Raw genomic sequence first — 12,906 nt, forward strand, 5'->3', positions numbered from 1 at the left:
ATTTAATCACTCCACATTTACTAACTGCCTACATATCATTGCCTTCCACTAGCAGCTATCTCTAGATAAAAAGGTGGCTCAATGTACCCTTTTAATTCTTAGAGAATTCTGAAACCTGTTGGGGGAATCATCACACATCCCCTCAAAAGCCTGGACCTTAAAGGACTTTTCTCTGAGTCAGGTTTCTTCTGTATCTCTGAGAGGATAACATTTAAAGCTGTGTCATCTTTAACCTAGAGGTCTAATGTGATTGATATAGAGCAATACTTGCATCTCAGACATACAACATGAAAAGATACACTAATTTCTGAAAGTAGCTATCCTGAAATATTTTTTTTAATTAAATGATTGTACAATTTTTTTATGCTTGATATTCCAGTCCTAGACCAAACTTGTGGCCACCAGCATAGACATTCTTACCATCCAGAGAAGCTGATAATGTCAGTTTGATACCTCCTTTTAGAGTCTGGGTGTATGTAACCTAATCCTACCAGGCTATAACTTTTCAGTTTAGCAGAAAAAGAGGCATCAGGATCAATCTCATATTTGGCTGCTATCCCAAAATGAGTGTTGCTATTTCCAGCTGTCTAGGCTAGGTTGACAGCAGCGTCCAACTTCTTGTTCACCTTCTGATAAATAGAGCACCCAAACTCTGTGCCATCATTCACCTTCATGTGCAACTGGAATTTATCAGTCTAGCCAACAGGAAAGTTGCTCTGGATCACGCAAGATTTAGAAGTTTCAAAATTCATCTGGTAGCCTGCCAACCAGCCATCAAGGCCAACTACCACAGCAACTCATGTTGAAGGTCTAGAAATATTGAAATCCACCTCACAGCCAAGATCGGTATGTTCCTGTTTATATCCTCACTTAATCTTAACATTTTTTCCCTGAGTTAGGTGAGAATGATGAACCAAAGGTCAGCTTCAGTCCACGTACAAGCTGATCCTCAGCAGTAACTTCCTTGTCCAATGTATTGTCTGTTACATTTTTCCATGAATGTCAAGCCATATTCAGACCATTTGTATTTTGTTTCCAAACTGCCCAAAACTTTTCTGGTCTCAGTGAACTTGTAAATTCCAGTCCATTCTTAAGTTTTGTTTTCAGAACCAATTTTATTAAGCCAAATCCATAGCCTTTAGTTAACACATCCCTAGCAGATTTTCCAAGGTCAGCATAAGTAGGTGGCACACCCATTTTCTTCCTCTCCCAGTAGACACAGTGGGAACAGTAGCAGGTGGCAGACACAGAGGCAGCCTCTTTTTCTCTTTTCTTGGTGAATGTGTTTAAAGAAATAAATTTTCTCCTAAAATTTGTTTAACCACATCACTGTAGGTTTGGTATATTGTCTCCCTTATTGTAATTTTTCATGGTTTCTATTATGTGTTATAGGTTATCTTTATTATTAAATTATTTAATCTTCAATGATTTTAATCACTTATTCATATAACCATTATCATATATGGTTTTATTTCATGGTAGGCAACAAAGGGTATGTTTAATTTTTCTTCTTTTCTTCATTTGTTTGTGAGATTTTTGTGCCAAGAAAGTTAATTTTTTTAAAAAAAATTCCATACGCAGAAGAGAAATATGTAATCTGCTATCTTTTCTAATTCATTAATTATCAAATATCCATAATAGATAACTTTTCTAAATTTCTATTCAGATCCCAGACTCCTGCATTGGTACCCTTCTGTTTACATTCTGTTTTCAACCTACACTGACTCATTTCCACTAAAATTCTCCATAGGATTCCAGTAATATTTTTCAGCCAGTTTTGACCTGATAGCTTTTCTTTTCTTTGGTTTTCTTTTACATTTCTTCTGGTTCACTTTTAGAACTTTAATGTAATGTTTATGGATAATCCAGACTCTCCTAGGCACTAACATGCCCTTATCTTCCCACAATACTGTAACTTATGTTTCCAATTTTGTTGTATGTTATTTCCCTTCTTATACTCTGAAATTCAGAATTTATTTCTGTTTTCTTTATGCCACTTCATCTCCTCTCTACAAGCCTTTGCACGAGTTATTCCCATACCTGGAATGTACTTCCTCCTCACCTCCATTTAGTAAAATATTTCTCTTCCTTCAAGATGCAGCTCAAATATGTATTTATAGGGCACATTTCCTGATCCATCAAATGTTGGCCCCACTCTCTCTAACTACATTGTATTTATTTGTATTTATTCTGCATATATCTATATATGTCCTTGTATCCCTCATAAGGATTGTTTCATTCTTTGCATTTGTATTTCAAACACTGAACATGGTGCTTGGCACACAGAAGTTATTAATTTCTTGTTGATTATTTATTAATTTTTGAAAAGAAGATGATAATATACCTTTCCTTAGCTAGACTGAGCTTACCTTGGCACAAGATCACAGAGATTTCCCAAATCTCCTACTAGAGAGAAGAGAAAAGAAAGAAAAAAGAAAAAAAATACTTTTAGCTTGCTTAGGTGCTCATTTGCATTAATATAGATTCATTCATTAGTCAAAACTGGGGGCTCAGAAAATTCTGATGTCTTTAGAACTTAATTTAACAACAACAACAACTTACCAAGCTCAGCCTGTTATCCATATTGGATGGGAGAGAGGGTAGCAACATTAATACAATGAAATGCCAAGTAGAAAGAAAATTTTTGTTCCTTGAGGCCATTATCATAATTAAGATACGGAAGGAATACAGAAATGTTAACTAATTAGGCTCTGAGAAAACCATAAATGAGACTAGAACCTCAAATATGAATGTACTGTCTCTACAAATATGAGAAATAGTGCAGGGTAGGGTTGCAAAGCCATCTTGATGATCAGAATGGCATGGGAAACAGTGAAATGAATGGATCTGTTTTGTTTTGTTTTGTTTTGTTTTCAGTGTAACAATAAGGTAGGATGCATCAGAAAAAAAACAGAAGTATCCTTACCCCAAACACTGGAAATAAGTCAGTACAGATGACACTACCCAGTAATGTTGGGAAACCAAAAGTGTATAGGAAATAGGCACACATATGTATACACAGACAAAAAAAATCTTAAGGAAACAATATATTGCAATGCATTGCCTATGTAGTAAAAAGGCTACACAACAATTCCACTGGCATAACAATCAACTTATTATATACATAGTCATTATTAACCAAGCTTCCCCCAAATACTGTAATGTTAATACTGCCTAGGCTGATTGTCAGAAAGCCTGTAACTCAGTTCCATACCCAAGACTTACTTTTATATTTATTTTATTTTTAATTTATAAAATAAAGCAAGCATTTTCATATCATAATAGAAAAATACTGCACATGAAACTGCAAATTTATTATGTATAACTTGCTATTCCTTTCAAAATATTATGAAGTTATTATATAAATTTCTTTTTTTCTTTTTTCCTCCACCCTACAGATGACTACTATTAAAAATAAATATGTATATAGATGTAAAATAAAAATAAAATAAAATAAAGGAATTTGAGTTTAAAGCAAAAGTTCTGCAGAAATCTAAAGACAGTCTTCAAACACCAAAGAACCACAATTCAGATCACACAAGACTATGCCTCAATTATTACACAGTACAGAAAATCTTGGCATATATCTCAAAACACAAAAGAAAAAGGCTTGCAACCAACCTTAAGTTATGCAGTAAGACTAAGTAAAACCTCATAAAGACAAAAATGAAACAATGATAGAGCATTCAAACACTCTCAATAAAAAGATCAGAGATTAGTCAAATCTGAGAAATGAAAACAAAAGATAACTAGAAATATAAATGCAAAAGAGATATGACACATGAGTTTAAAGGAGGTAGCCATACATGGATACTAAGATAAAGAAATACGAAACAAAAGAAAATCAGAATAGAAACCAGATTAAAAATAAAACCAAACTACAGGCAACAAGAGAACCTAAATTCGATAAAGAGGAAACCAAATTGTATTTCCAATGGGGAGAAAAACACAATAAAAATTATAAAACTTAAGAAATAACTTTCTCAATAGTATCAAAACTTTGATATGTATTCAAATTCAAACCCAAAGTGGCAAAAAAAAAAGTGAAATATATAGAATGTTAAAATTATTCTTTTAAATCAAAACTTAAATTTCTGTAATAGAGGTATCTCCAATAATTTTATCAAGAATCCTAGTTAAAAGAACCAGGAAGAAAGAAAGAAAAGTTCAAACATTAAAAAAGAATATTCCCAATCTAACTCTCACTTGAAGCAGTAATTAATGATTGAAGTGTTTGCTGAGTAGGAACACTAACTTGTGCTTTGTCCTCTTTCCACTTTTGTCTTAGCTTTTCCTTTCTGGTTTCCACATTGACATAAATTCCTCATAAGCCAATGGCCTCACTCTGCCATTCAGGGGATGAAAGTTTTTTTTAAAAACCTTCTGTGGGAAAGAAAATGAGAAGTTGCCTGAGTCAACTGCTCCAGACAGGGCTGATTTCTACTCACTTACAAACCTCCTCACACCAGAAATTGCTGGTTTATCCTACGATCAGAATGATCAGAATTCACTTACTTTTTTTTTTTTGCTTTGTGGGAGCAGTAACATTATGTATCAGTATAATCTCTTTTATTCAATTCAAACCCCAAGCCAACATTTTCAGCAATTTGAAAGACAATCTATTTCTCTCTCCTTCTTATGTACTGGTCATCTGTAATCTTCCTCTCATTTGTACCTAATCCCCTACCCTATCCCACCCTATCCCACCCTATCCCACCCCACCTCACAATGAATGACATGTCAGATAAACAAGTTTGTTTTGAAAACGTATGACAAATACAGAAAGTGAGCAAACTCTCAAATAAATAACAGCTGGGAACATAGGATTTGTGTAGGAGACAGATTAATGTAAAGGCCAGGGAAATGGGAATGTCACCTTGCTAGACAAGAGAGGCAAATATGGTCAACTCCTGTAGATATCGCTTCTGCAGAGGTAAGCTATAAGTTGTTTTATAGACTCTCACTCTCTAATAGGGAAGCAGCACAGCAGCAGCAAGATGTAGCAGCAGCATTGGAAGAGATGGCAACACTAAAAGACCTTTTTGCATGGTAGTATTTGCGCTCCCCCCCCTTTCTGGTTATACCTCTGAAGAAATAATCTCTTCCCTTCAGGGCACTTACTTACTTCTTGACTTTAGGGAAATTTCAGCTCTACCCTTCCTTTAGGATGAAAAGAGAGAAACATTGTTTTCAGATGTAGCCAAAACCCCTATCATAAGTGAATTAAGATACTCTGAGGAATTCTATGAAGTCCTGCAGGCATACATATCAGCTGTAATCTAATTCCTTGGGTGAAAGGGTGCAACACTACCCAAGTTAATGTACATATTAAGTACTATATTGATCAATGTGCCAAGGAGATACTTTAGAACACTTGGCCAAACGATCACAAAATTCATTTGGAAGTACATAACATCTACAACCTCAAGGGAAATGATGGGGGAACATGTAGTAATGAAAGGGGAATAGGACTTCCAGGCTTCAAATTATACCCCCCAAAAAAGCACTAATCATAAAGAAAAACTACTTGATACTAGTTTTTAAAAAATAGAAAAGTAAAACAATAGAACAGATTAGATAAGGAGGAATCAAAAGTAATTGAACTCATAAGTAAGTGTTAAATAAGCCTGAGAACACAAATTACTAAGGTGGAAAACTATTTATTTCACAAGAATTATTGGAAAAACTTGAAAGCTAAGGCAGAAATTAATTTAAAATAACATCTTACATCAGATACTCAACATTGTCAAAATGGATATGAGACCTGAATATTAAAGGTGACACCATTAGAACAAATAGAAGAGAAACAGATCAGATTCTTTTCAAACTATTAGCAGTAGGGAAACAACAAACCAATAAATATGGGATGAAGGCATTCAAAAAAAAAGTAAAGGAATATTTTGATTTTATCAAATTGAAAAGATTTTCTGAAAACTAAGTTAATACAACTATGATAAGAAGGTAATAGGTCTATTGGGGAAATTCTCTTTCTCTCTGTACGTGTGTGTGTGTGTGTGTGTGTGTGTGTGTATTCGATTATCTCTGACTAGGGATATTCACAATATTGGCACTAGTACAAATAGATTAAGAGACATTCTGAAATAGTCAAAGGATAACAAACCATTTTCAGAATACAAATTGCAAAGTATTAATAATTATATTGAAGCTTGGTCCAAATTATATATGAGAAACGCAAAGCAAAACAAATCTGAAGTTTTATCTCATACTTGGAAAATTGGAAAAGATCACAAAAATTGGAACTGTCATTTTGGAGAAGTTAGATAAAACAGTCAAACTAATGGTGAAGTTGTGAATTGATATAAACATGAAAAGCTAGAAAAAAATAGTAAATTAAGTAGTTGTACAATGACCAAACAAATAGTATTACAGGAAGGTAATGAAATTGAATTTTACTGAATTATAAGAAATTATAAATATGACTAGTATAGGTAAACAAGGGAAGATTTGGATGAATTGATGCAAAGTGAAATGAAAAGGACCGATAAAAATTATTTTTATAATGACTATGATAATGAAAATAGAAACAAGAAAATCACACTGAGTCCTATAGAAGTATAATGACTGCTGTTGCTGTTTGTCATTCATTTTTGAAGATTACCAGTGACATCACAGGTGGTATCTTGGCTGTAGCAAGAATATTTAAGTGAGGCAATTTCACAAGGTCTTCTGTCTCATTCAATTTTCTTGAGTCATTGAAGTTTAATGGCATGACAAAAGTCAAAAAAAAAGCTAGGGGTGATCTGGGATGCAGTGGATAACCTTGGCACCTTCAGCGTCTGACCAAGCTTTACTCACTGCACAGTGCCTGCTTCAGCTGCCATCATGGCCATTGGAACAAATTGTTCTTGTCTGCCCATTATGGCATGAAAGTTTTCACATGCTTGAGGCAGACATCCCCCTAACTCACTAACAGGGTTACATTCATCCTATTTTAGCCCATCTGCTAAGATGGTTTTACTGGGGTGTAACCACTATGCATGAAAAATAGCATGCTTCAGTCCGCATCAAGCAATATATTTTTTTTTCTCTTGAGGGAGATAATATGTTTCATCATTAGTCCTTTGGGATAGTCTTAGATCATTGTATTGCTGAGAATAGCTAAGTCATTAACAATTCTTCCTCAAACAATAATGTTGTTACACTGTTCTGGTTCTGCTCGTTTCACTATGCATCAATTTATGTAAGTCTTTCCAGCTTTTTCTGAAATCATCTTGTCTTTTTTTTAGCATAATAATATTATATTACAATCATATTCCACAAATTGTTTATTCTCCAATTGATCAGCATCCCTTTGATTTCCAGTTCTTAGCCACCACAAAAAGAGCTGCTATATTTTTGTACAAATATCTTCTTTTATATTTTTTAGATGTCTTTGGGATATAGACCTAGAAATGGTATTGCTGGATCAAAGAGTATACAGAGTCTTGAAGCCCTTTGGGCAGAATTCCAAATTGTTCTCCAAAATGGTTGGACCAGTTCACAACTCCACAAACACTGCATTATTATCCCAATTTTCCCACATTCCCTCTAATATCCAACATTTTTCTTTTTTGTCACATTAACCAATCTAATTTGTGTTATGTGGTACTTCAAAGTTATTTTAATTTGTATTTCTCTAATAAATAGCAACAGATCATTTTTACATGACTATAGATAGCTTGATTTCTTTGTCTGAAAACTGGCTGTTCATATCCTTTGGCTATTTATCAATTGGAGAATGAACCATATTTTTTTTAATAAATTTGACTCCATTTTCTATATATTTGAGAAAGGAGGCCTTTATCAGAAATGCTTATTGCAAATTTTTTCCCCCAGTTTTCTGTTTTCCTTATGGTTTTGATTGCATAGCTTTTGTTTGTGCAAAATCTTTTTAATTTCATAAAATCAAAATTATCTATTTTCCATTTTGTAATGCTCTCTATATCTTCTTTGGTTTTAAATTTTTCCCTAATACATAAATCTGACAGATAAACTATTCCATGCTCTGCTAATTTGCTTATGGTATCACCTTTTATGCATAATTATTGAACCTATTTTGATCTTATCTTGGTATATGGTGTGAGATGTTGGTCTATACCTTGTTTATGCCTTACTGTTTTCCAATTTTCCCAGCAGTTTGTTTTTTCAAATAATGATTTTTTTATTCCAAAAGCTTGGATCTTTGGGTTTATCATATACTAGATTACTATAGTCATATACTATAATGTAATTTGTACCTGATCTATTCCACTTATCCACCACTATAATTCTTAACAAGTACAAGATTGTTTTTATAATTACCACTTTATAATACAGTTTGAGATGTGGTATGACTAGACCACTTTCTTTCACACTTTTTCATTGATTTCCTTGATATCCTTGATCTTTTGTTCTTCTGAATGAATTTTGTTATTTTTTTCTAGCTCTATAAAATAAAGGTCCACTTTTTAAAACTACAATATTCTTCAGCTAATACTAAATGGCTGCAAGTCATGAAATATGGCAATTTCTAAAGAATTAAAATGGGGTGATACAATGGGAAATGGAGATGGATATAATGGGCCTGAATAGGCTGTGATATTTTATCAATGAAAATGTGAACTCAAGTAGAGGAATGAAAAGATGAACAACTTGACAAAAGGTTAGCTGATCAGGTAGTATGAATGCAGCATGATGGATAATTCCCACGCACAAATGTTACTCGTGGTCCTTAGAAGAATACTCCCAATATGTTGAATGGGCCCATCTGTGGCAGATTTACAAGAAGCCATAAACAAGAGACATCTATGAAGTGAAGGTATGGATGGGATGTGATCTATATGATCAAAGAGAATATTCATTTTGATGAGAAACTGCATCCAGATACCAGATGGTATAGTAGATAGAATATTAGGCTTGAAGTAAGGATAGTAAGAGTTCAAATTCTTCCTTACAAATTTGTTAAAGTCACTAAATCTCTTCTAGCCTAAGTTTCCTCATTCCCTCATTCCTCAAAAAGGAGATAATACCATCTACCTAACAGGGTTCTCATTATGATCAAATGAGATAACAGTAATAATATATGGAAAACACTTTTAAACCTCAAAGTCACATAAATGCTAGTTATTATTGTTAATATTATATGAACACAAATCCATTGGATATCAAAGGCAAGTGACTGAGGTTACATACAAAATAGTAGCATGTATCTTGAGAATATTTAAGCATACTAAGTCAACAAAAATGGGAGCTGTTTCTCCCCCTCCCACCCATATGTTGGGGTATAGAAAAGAATCTATTCTTGGGATGGATTGTGATAATTATAATAGAAGGTGGTACCAAGATTGATCTACTTAACCTGCATTTTGATTTTGTTTTCTAAGAAGAAGTGGTATTCCTATTTTAATTTAAAAGACAAAATACAAATATCCAGCAAAAACTGACTAGTCAAGGTAAGTGAGCAGATGAGTAAATAAGGTAGCATCCAACTGGTCTCAACAACTTCAAGTCAACCAACCCAGGTGGACTTCATCCTAGGGAAATGAAAAGGCTGGTAGATTTCATCACTGAGCTATTGTGTATATTCTTTGAAAGATGTTAGAGAATGGGAGAAGAGCTAAAGGTCTAGAGAAAGGTCAATAGTGTCTCAGTTTTTTTTTTAAGTGAACCTGATGAATAGAGTCTGAAAACTGTAGGTCAGTGAGTTTAACTTCTATTTCTTTTCCTTCAAAATTACACATGAATTTGATGCAAATCAAAACAATTGACCAGTAAAACAGCATACATAGAAATAGCTTAAAGACTATGTCTCCTACAACATAATGGCAAATTAAAAAAACACAAAAAACAAAAAAAAAACCCCACCATTTTATCCATTAATATAAGAAAAATACCCAGTAGGTTGAATAAAGAAAGCCAAGTACTGATCTACCAAATTCAAAAATTGCCCTAAGAGGAAAAATCCCATACAATTGTTTCTGTCAAGTAGGGGTTACATTTTACAGTTTCAATATCAAATAACAATTTATTAATGTCAAAAAAGATGCTTTCAGCCAATTTAATAACCTAAATTTCAATAGCTCAGGATTATTCTGTAGTCATGAGAAATCAAAGAAGAGAATGAAATAGTACAAACCAAAAAACAAAAGAATCACACTACAATTGAAAACAGCATCTTTCAAAGCCAAATTTAGTTTAATCTTGAACCAAAGAGAGAAGTTTGAGGCATTTCTATTTTTTCAAAAGCAAAGAAGCAAATCAGAGGTGAGCAGAATATTCTACTTGCAAAGATTCCAAGCAAGAGAATACAAGAAATTTAAATGAGTAAATTATTAAGAAAAGACTACATAATTTAATCTCTTTTTTCATGGGTAGGTACCTCAGGGCAACTATCTTACTACATAATCACATAGAATGGGTGAGTTGTTACTCTAGGGGTCTAGATGTATGGATTTTATCTATTATCTTTACAACTCGTGAGTCTCCATTAGCCTATTTCCCATTAGCAGTCAGGTAGTAAATAAAATTGGCTCAAAGCAATGGCATTTACCTAAATATTGTAATAAGAGTAGTAGTTCTAGAATACCACCACCAATTAAAAAAAAAATACCTGTATACAACAGACCAAAAATATACCCAACATTCTTTGGGAAAGTAAACTTAGAGTACAATTGCAGTGAGATGAACATATAGAGAATAAATATAATTAAAGAAACTCATATCTGGTACAATGGGATTTCAAAGTGTTTTCTCCACTTACAAGCAAATCAAATAAGGAATCACAAAAGCAATTAATAACTATATGGAAGAGAATGACAATAATGAGTCAATATACCAAAATTCTGGAATGTATCTAAAATTGTCCTCATATCATTGAAAACATGCATTAAAAATAGAAAAGGTGGCTAATGAAATAGGAAAGAGGTTCAATATTTCAATTATAATTACTGAAAAATTAAAAGTAGGCAAATAAAATAAATAGAACAAAGGAAATATTGAAAATTAGGTAAGAAATAATTAAGATGAGTTGGACATGGAATTTGAAGAGTGATCTAAAAAGTAGATTTAATAGGAACTCAATCAAATAAAAGGAGAAAGGAGAGTACACTGTGACAAAAACTCAGAAGGAGATACTATCTGGAAAGAGAGGGTACTCAACACTGTAGGGAGATTTTTAAAAAAGGACTAAGAAAAAGCCACAAGATTTAGCAATTTAGAAAACTTAGGCAAGTTTGAAAAGAGTAGTCTCAATTGAATAGTAAGAGCAGAAGTTACACTGCAAAGTTTTTAGAATAATGAGAAGAAAGACAATAAGGACAATGAGAATAGACAGGTTGTATGTTTGTTTCTTCCTAGGCCCTTGTCTGAGAAAGGAAGAAGAGATTTCTTTGTAGGAAGCAGGTAGGGAACTTTGAGGATGAGGGAGAAAGAGGGTAGGATTATGGGAGCAATTTTCTGGGGAAGATAGGGGTAGAGGAGATCAAAGGTACATTTAGAGGAATTGGCTTTGGTAAGGGAAAAGGCTGTTACTATAGGAGATGAGTAAAAGTGGAAAGATTGTGGAACGATTTGAATGGGGTTATGTGACGAGAAAGATATTAGCAAATTGATTCTTTACTTTATATAGTACAAAGCTAGGTCCTCCGAGATTAGGGAATTGAGCACAGAAGCTAAGATTTAGAACAGCTTCTATGGAGAGTGGGATAGAAAATCAATTAAAGAGGAATAAAAGGATACTATAAATATTTAGTACACTTTGTCACCAAGGTTGTGAGACTTTCTTACTTCTTTGCCACAGAATATAAGGAGGGGGCTAAAGAAGAAAAAGTTGTGAATGATGCAGGATTTGGATTTAGCAAGGCATGACAGATCATAGGACAGCAGAGAAAGTGATTTGAGAAAAAAAGAAAAAAATGTACAATTGAATTGATTGTTTAGAGATTCAAGAATGGAAAGGATAGAACAAAAACCTAGACATAAGGCCTTAGAAAGGACTAAGCGACAGGAGAATTGGAGGTCACTCTGAAAACTAATAATAAATTTAGGAGGAATAAGACTTCAGTTGAGATAAAAATGATAGGAGATTATTTTTGGATAAGGGAATTTTAAAACTTGATCCTAGAAGTCAAACAGGTGCAGGAGATGGCAAAACAAATTATGTTACTAGCCTTCTGTATAGGTGTCTTGGGGTGAAGTAAGTCAGTTGAGGAAGTGGGAGACTAGAACATGTAAGGGGACGTTAACATTCATTTTAATGTTTTCTAGCATAAGAACAGAGAGAAAGATCATAAACCATATCCTGGATTCCTTGAAAAAGGAGAGCTAAATATATAATAGCCACTACGATTTTGAAAAAAAATTCCCTGATTTTTTTCTTTTTTTAAATTTTATTAATTTATTTTGATTTATCAACAATCACTTCCCTATGCTTTTGAGTTGAGAATTTTTCTCCCCCTTCATCCCACCCACCTTCCCCAAGACAGCCCACAATCTGATATAGCCTTTACATTTACATACCCATTAAACATATTTTCACATTAGTGAAGTTGTAAGTCAAAATTAAAACCAATGGGAGGAACCATGAGAAAGATGAAACAAAACTCAACAGAAGGTAAAAAAAAGTGATACCTATTTGATTTCCATAGTTCTTTCTTTGGATTTGGACAGCATTTTCCATCCTGAGGCTTCTGGAGATATCTTAGATCCTTGTAATGCTGAGAAGGGTTTAGTTTACAGTATCAGTCATTGCATAACGTAGCTGTTGTGTACAAAGTCCTCTTGGTTCTGCTCACTTCAACATATACCTCTTTCCAGGTTTTTCGGAAGTCAGCCTGTTCTTCATGTCTTATAGCACAATAGTATTCCATTACATTCATATACCACAACTTGCTCAGCCAGTCCCCAATTGATGGGCATCCTCTCAATTTC

General features: G+C 33.6%; 1 pseudogene; it reads right to left on the bottom strand.

The window, feature by feature from the left end:
* Positions 1-361: 361 nt before the first annotated feature.
* LOC110220447 (non-selective voltage-gated ion channel VDAC1 pseudogene) lies at positions 362-1,197 on the bottom strand (annotated as a pseudogene).
* Positions 1,198-12,906: the final 11,709 nt, after the last annotated feature.

The sequence above is a fragment of the Phascolarctos cinereus genome, unplaced genomic scaffold, assembly GCF_003287225.1.
Source record: "Phascolarctos cinereus isolate Bilbo 61053 unplaced genomic scaffold, phaCin_HiC Scaffold_4;HRSCAF=312, whole genome shotgun sequence".
NCBI lineage: Eukaryota > Metazoa > Chordata > Mammalia > Diprotodontia > Phascolarctidae > Phascolarctos > Phascolarctos cinereus.